This window comes from Dermacentor andersoni, chromosome 11 (genome assembly GCF_023375885.2).
Source record: "Dermacentor andersoni chromosome 11, qqDerAnde1_hic_scaffold, whole genome shotgun sequence".
Classification (NCBI taxonomy): domain Eukaryota; kingdom Metazoa; phylum Arthropoda; class Arachnida; order Ixodida; family Ixodidae; genus Dermacentor; species Dermacentor andersoni.
The window spans coordinates 71,523,486-71,529,544 of NC_092824.1; the positions used below are offsets into that span (position 1 = coordinate 71,523,486).

The window sequence follows — 6,059 nt, forward strand, 5'->3', positions numbered from 1 at the left end:
ACATGATTTATAAACGAACTTGCTCAACCTAGTTATAGCGGAAAAAACGGCATCCTGTGTACAATTAGTTCCTCACCGCATTCCTTCTGACTGAATTGTCTGAAAAGCTCAAATTCGACGCATACAACACTATCCCTGCAAATATACGCATACTGACACTAACCTGCATAATTGATAAATGAATGTCCCCCAGTTACTTTTCGCTGAAAGAAAGTCAGCCTATTGCTCCATTAAAGTTCAGCGTACTCCTGTTCACTCAGTTCTCTAAAAGGCTAAAACTGGACCCTTACTTCAGTGCCCCTTCAATTGCACGTATACTGACACTAACTTATATGACTGATAAACGACTTTGCTCAACTTAGTTACTCCGGAAGAAACGCCAAACTATAGGCACTACTTCACCACATTCCTATTGATTAAATTCTCTGAAAAGCTCAAGCTCGACGCATACGTCACTTTCCCTGCAAATGAACGTATATTGAAACTAACTTGCCCAATCGATAAACGAATTTGCGGAAATTACTTCTCGCAGAAGAAAAAAATCGGCCGATAGCCCGCATAGAGGCTCAGGGTACTCCTGTTCAATCAATTCGCTGAAAGGTTCTAACTGGACGGTTACTTCACTATTCCTGCAATTTACCGTATACTGCCACTAACTTGCGTTTGAAAAACGAATTTGCTCAACTTAGTTAATACGGAAAAAACGCCAGCCTACAGCCCATTAGTGCCTCGACACACACCTCTTCACTGAATTCTCCGAAATGCACAAATTCGACGGGTACATCACTCCCCCTGCAAATACAGGTATTTTGCCACTAACATCACTTATAAACGAATTGCCAAAATTACTTACTACGGCAATATCGTCAGCTGATAGCCTCGTTAGAACCTCACCACACACCTCTTCATTGAATACTCTGAAATGCAAAAATTCGACATATACGTCACACTCCCTGCAAATGCTCTTATACTGACGCTAACTTACATAATTGATAAACGAATTTGCGCAATAACGTTTTCGCAGAAAAAAACAACAGCCTATAGCCCCCTGAAAAGCTCAGCGTATTCTTGTTCGCTTAATTCTCTGAAAAACTCAAATTCTACGCAAGCATCACTTTCCCTGAAATACCCTCATTGTGATACTACTTGGAATAATTGATAAAGGAATCTGTCATAATTAGTTATAACGGAAGAAACGCTAGCCTGTTTGTACCTGACCGAATTTCTACTCACTGAATTCTCTGAAATACTCAAATTCGGAGCATACATCGCGGTCCCTGCAAATGTATGTATTCTGTGACTAACTTACAGGATTAATAAACGAATTGCCAAAATTACTTACTGCAGCAAGAACGTCAGTCTACAGTCCGTTAGAACCTCAGCGACGTCGTGTTCACTCACTTCTCTGAAAAACAAATTCGACGCATCGATCACTCTCCTTGCAAATGCACGTCTGCAGACACTAACTCACAAGAACAATAAACGAATTTCCGCCAATTACCCATAGCGGAAAAAGCATAAGGCGATATATTGACCATTGTAAGGCTCACCGCAGTCCTGCTCACTCACTTTTCTGAAAAACTCAAATTCGTCGCGCCAATCCCTTCCCCAGCAAATGCACGTACGCAGACATCAACTTGCGTGATTAATAAACGAATTTGAGCAAATAACTTTTCGCCAAAAAAGAAACATGAGCCTGAAGCCCGTTAGAATCTCAGTGCAGTCGATTTCACTCAGTTCTCTGAAAGTCTCGAATTCTACACATCCATCACTCCTCCTGCAAATACACGTATACAAGCACTAACTTACATGATTAATAAACGAATGTGAGCAAATTACTTATCGCGGATAAAAAATTAGCCGATAGGCCTTTAGAAGCTGTCCGACGTCGCGCTTACTCACTACACTGTAAAGCTCAAATTTGACACATCGGTCACCCCAACTTGAAATACGCATGTGTAGACACTAATTTACAATAATAATAAAATTATTTGCGTAAATTACTTATTGGGAATGAAATATGAATGTGAACATCGTTAGGATCTCAGCGCAGTCGTGTTCACCTACTTCTCTGAAAAGCTCAATTTCAACGCATCCGTCACTCCGCCTGCAAAACCACGTATATACAGTCACTAACTTGCAGGACTAATAAAGGAATTTGCGTTATCGCGGAAACAACATAAGCCTACAGCCCGTTAAAACGTCAGTGCAGTCGTGTGGACTCACTTCTGTGAAAAGCTCAAACGCGACGCATCCATCACTCCCTCTACAAATTCTCGTACACATGCACCAACTTACACGATGAATAAACGAAACTGCGGAAAAAATCTTATCGCCAATTGAAAAACATACGCTTATGGGACCTTAGGACCTCACCGCAATCTTGTTAAGTCACTTATCTGAAAAACTCGAACTCGACGCATAGATCTCTCCTATAGCGAATGCACGTATACTGACATTAAGTTACATGACTAATAAACGAATTTGTGCCAGTTCATATCGCAGTAAAAATACCAGCCTATAGCCCCTTATAACCTCATCTCAGTCGTGCAAAGTCAATCCTCTGAAAAGCTCAATTTAACGCATTCGTCACTTGGCCTGCACATACCCGTATACGGACTCAAATTTACGTCATTAATAAACGAATTTTAGCAAGTTACTTATCTCAGATAAAACATAAGTCTTTAACCCGTTAGAACCGCAGCGACGTCGAGCTCAGTTCTCTAAAAACCTCAAATTTGACGTAGGCTTCACTTCCCCTGCAAATTCAGGTATACAGACACTGACCTATATGGTTAATAAACGATTATGCGCAAATTACTTATCGCGTAAAATATATCACCGTATAGCCCTTTAAAACCTCAGAGCAGTTCTATTCAGTCGCATGTGTGAAAATGTAAAACTTACACGATTAATAAGCGAATATGTGCAAATTCTTATCGCCAAAAAAAAAAAATCTGCCTATAGTCCAGTAGAACCTTATTGCAGTCATGCTGATTCACTTCTATTGAAAGCTCAATTTCGACGCATCCGTCACACCACCTGCAAATTAAAGTACAGTGGCATTAAGTTACACGAAAAACAAGATGTTTCTCAAAATAGTTGCCGCAGATAAGACATACGCCCATAGAATGTTAGAACCTCGGCGCTGTCGTGTTAACTCACATATCTGAAAAGCTCAAATTCAACGCATGCATCACTTCCCCTGTAGATTTACGTATACAGACACTAACTTCCTTGATTAGTAAACAAACTTGCACGAAGTATGTATCCCCCCCCCCCACTCAAAAAAAAACAAGCACATAGAGCATAAGGTTCTCAGCGATTTCGTGTTTACTCACTATATGGCAGTAGGGGGCGGCATTAGTAAACTGCTAACATCAACTTGTTTACCTGTACTCAACGAGATATGCGTTCCATATGCAATTCATATGCAAAATAATGTACCACTGAGTAATCTTTAGATATAGTTAAGCTTAATATAGGATGTTTTCTTTGTTCTATTTTTATTGTGTCCATCATTCTTTATCATTCGTGCTGTTATTTGATGCATGTTATTTGATTATTATATTAAATAAGTGTAATCCCGCTTGTGACGACGTAATTTGGTTTCTGCACATGTAAGTGCAGATAAGATTTTGTTTGGTCTTCTTATGCTCTTGGTATATCGTGATTTTTTATTTATTTTTACCACGAAGCCGTCATGTCTGCGATGAGATTGCCTGTCGCTGCTGCTTTGTATTTCGGGGCTGCGGCCAAGTCAAGCTGTTTATGACAGCTTTTTCTGCAGCTCCCCTGTCTGTATTTCTTGAGGCAGAAATTTATTATTATTATTATTATTATTATTATTATTATTATTATTATTATTATTAAAGTCTATCGTGGAGCCCCGTAGACCGCAGGAACCTTAATAACGCGAGAAGGCCTTCAACGCGGGTGTTCTTTCGGAGCATTGGCCTAAAGCTTTTAGTTTTTTTAGTGTACGCGCTTTGTTCGTGCTCGTCTCTCTTTCTCTCTATCTCCCCCTTCCACTCTTTCTTTTTATCCCGCTTAACCCTTCCCCCGTGGAGGGTAGCCAACTGGAACTACCTCTGGTTAATCTTCCTGCCTGTCTCTGTATTCTTTCCTCTCTCTCTCGTGTTCACTCACTTTTCTGACAAGCTTAAGTTTGACGCATCCATCACTTCCCTTGCAAATGCACATATACAGACACTAACATGACCGATAAACGGATTTGCGCAAGTTATCGAGGAAAGAAATAAGGCCATAGCCCGTTAGAACCTAGGCGCCGTCATATTAACTCATATCTCTCAAACGCTCAAATTCGACGTATCCGTCACTCCACGGCATATGCACGTATACAGACACTAACATGATCAATAAACCAATTTGCGCAAAGTATTTATCGCGGAATAAAGATCAACCTATAGCCGCGTTAGAACCTCAGTGCATTCCTCTTCAGACGATTCTCAGAAAAGGCCAAATTCGACGCACCCATCACTCCCCCTGCAAATACACTTCTACAGACATCAACTTACATGATTAATAAAGGAATTTCAACAAATAATTTTTCACGGATGAAAAATAAGCCGGTAGCCTGTTAGAACCTACTCATACACCTACTCATACACTATCAAATTAATTACACATAAATTGCTCTCGCACTAATTTTTTTTTTATGCACTTATATGTATTCCTTAATATGCGCGGTAATGTGATTGCACAAACAAAAATCGAAACACAAATGTCTTTTACACATAGTCATTGTATAATGTACACATTATCTTGTTTATTTTTATTTTGTACATCGTACTTGCTTGTTTCTTGTTATATTTGCTTTTTTCGTACATCGGATCATCATGTAAGCCGAACGCACTTAGGAGCAAGAGCCCCTGTCAGGCCAAATGGCCTTTAGCTCTTGTTTCCTCTTTCTGTAATGAAGAAACGAAATAAACTTCAAACTTCAAACTTCAAACCTCAGCGACGTCGTGTTTAGTCACTTCTCTGTAATGCTCAAATTAGACGCATCGATCACTCCAATTTGAAATACACACGTGCAGACACTAATTCACATTAGTAACAAACGAATTTGCGCAAATTACTCATTGGGGCTAGAATATCAGCCTCTTAACAGTTAGAACATCAGCGACGTCGTGCTCCCTCATTTCTCTGAGAAGCTGGACTTCGACGCAAATGCACGCATACAGGCACTAACTTGCATGAATAATAAACGAATTTCCGGAAATTGCTTTTAGCGAAATAAACGTAAGCCTACGTAAGCCTCCCTGAATAAGTTCCAATTCACGCAGATTGCATTTCTTTTTTCAGTGTTACCATAAAACAGGTGCCATAGTTGTCGCTGCGTGAACGATAACCACTTATTAAAGTTCTTTTTTTTTTCACGCTTGATTGCTAAGGGTTATAAGGAACGTTGGCGTACTCCCGTTTAGTGAGCGTAAAATAATTTTTACGTATGGTAGAGCGGAAGGCAACGGAAAGATCAATACGCAGGAAGACACGTCTTCGATGCGCTCACCTTGCTGGCCTAGCTAGTAGAGTCGGTCACCGCACGGCCTCTCGCGCGGCTTCTGGTGACGATGCACGAAAGGCCAGCATCCTCTTCGCCTGATAGATGGGTGCCCTCCACGACCAGTTCGATCTCTTCCCGTTCGCTCACGGTACCGTTGAAAAAGAAGAGACATATGGCACGGGTATGTGAGAAACACGGTGAAAGAAATGAGGACGCGATCCCCTCGGGTTCTGTTCTTGACACCGTCAACCGCAGCCATCACCTATCGAAAAAAATGTTATTCATAAGGACATTAGGACTCATTAGGACATCTACTAGGACATCCGGTTCCTCTCATATGACTTAGTATAGCCAGCTTGGCCCGAGTTGGTCAGGCATATAGACGAGCAGTCTCATTTGAGTTAGAAAGACATCAGCCCTTGAGGCGTTTGCCTCTACTATGACTGTGTCACGTACAATCTAGTTACAAAAACGACAGGACAGCAAACCCTCCTTGTGCCCGCCATTGCTAGTATGCTTTTACTTTTCT

The 6,059-nt window shown here is 40.8% G+C and overlaps 1 long non-coding RNA gene across 1 annotated transcript; it reads right to left on the minus strand.

Annotated features, from left to right (window-relative positions):
- Positions 1 to 820: 820 nt before the first annotated feature.
- LOC129382071 (uncharacterized) lies at positions 821 to 5,850 on the minus strand. Its single transcript, XR_008610144.2, has 3 exons — positions 5,537 to 5,850; positions 1,343 to 1,405; positions 821 to 917 (listed from the first exon to the last, which is right to left on the minus strand). It is a non-coding gene; the product is annotated as an uncharacterized lncRNA (long non-coding RNA).
- Positions 5,851 to 6,059: the final 209 nt, after the last annotated feature.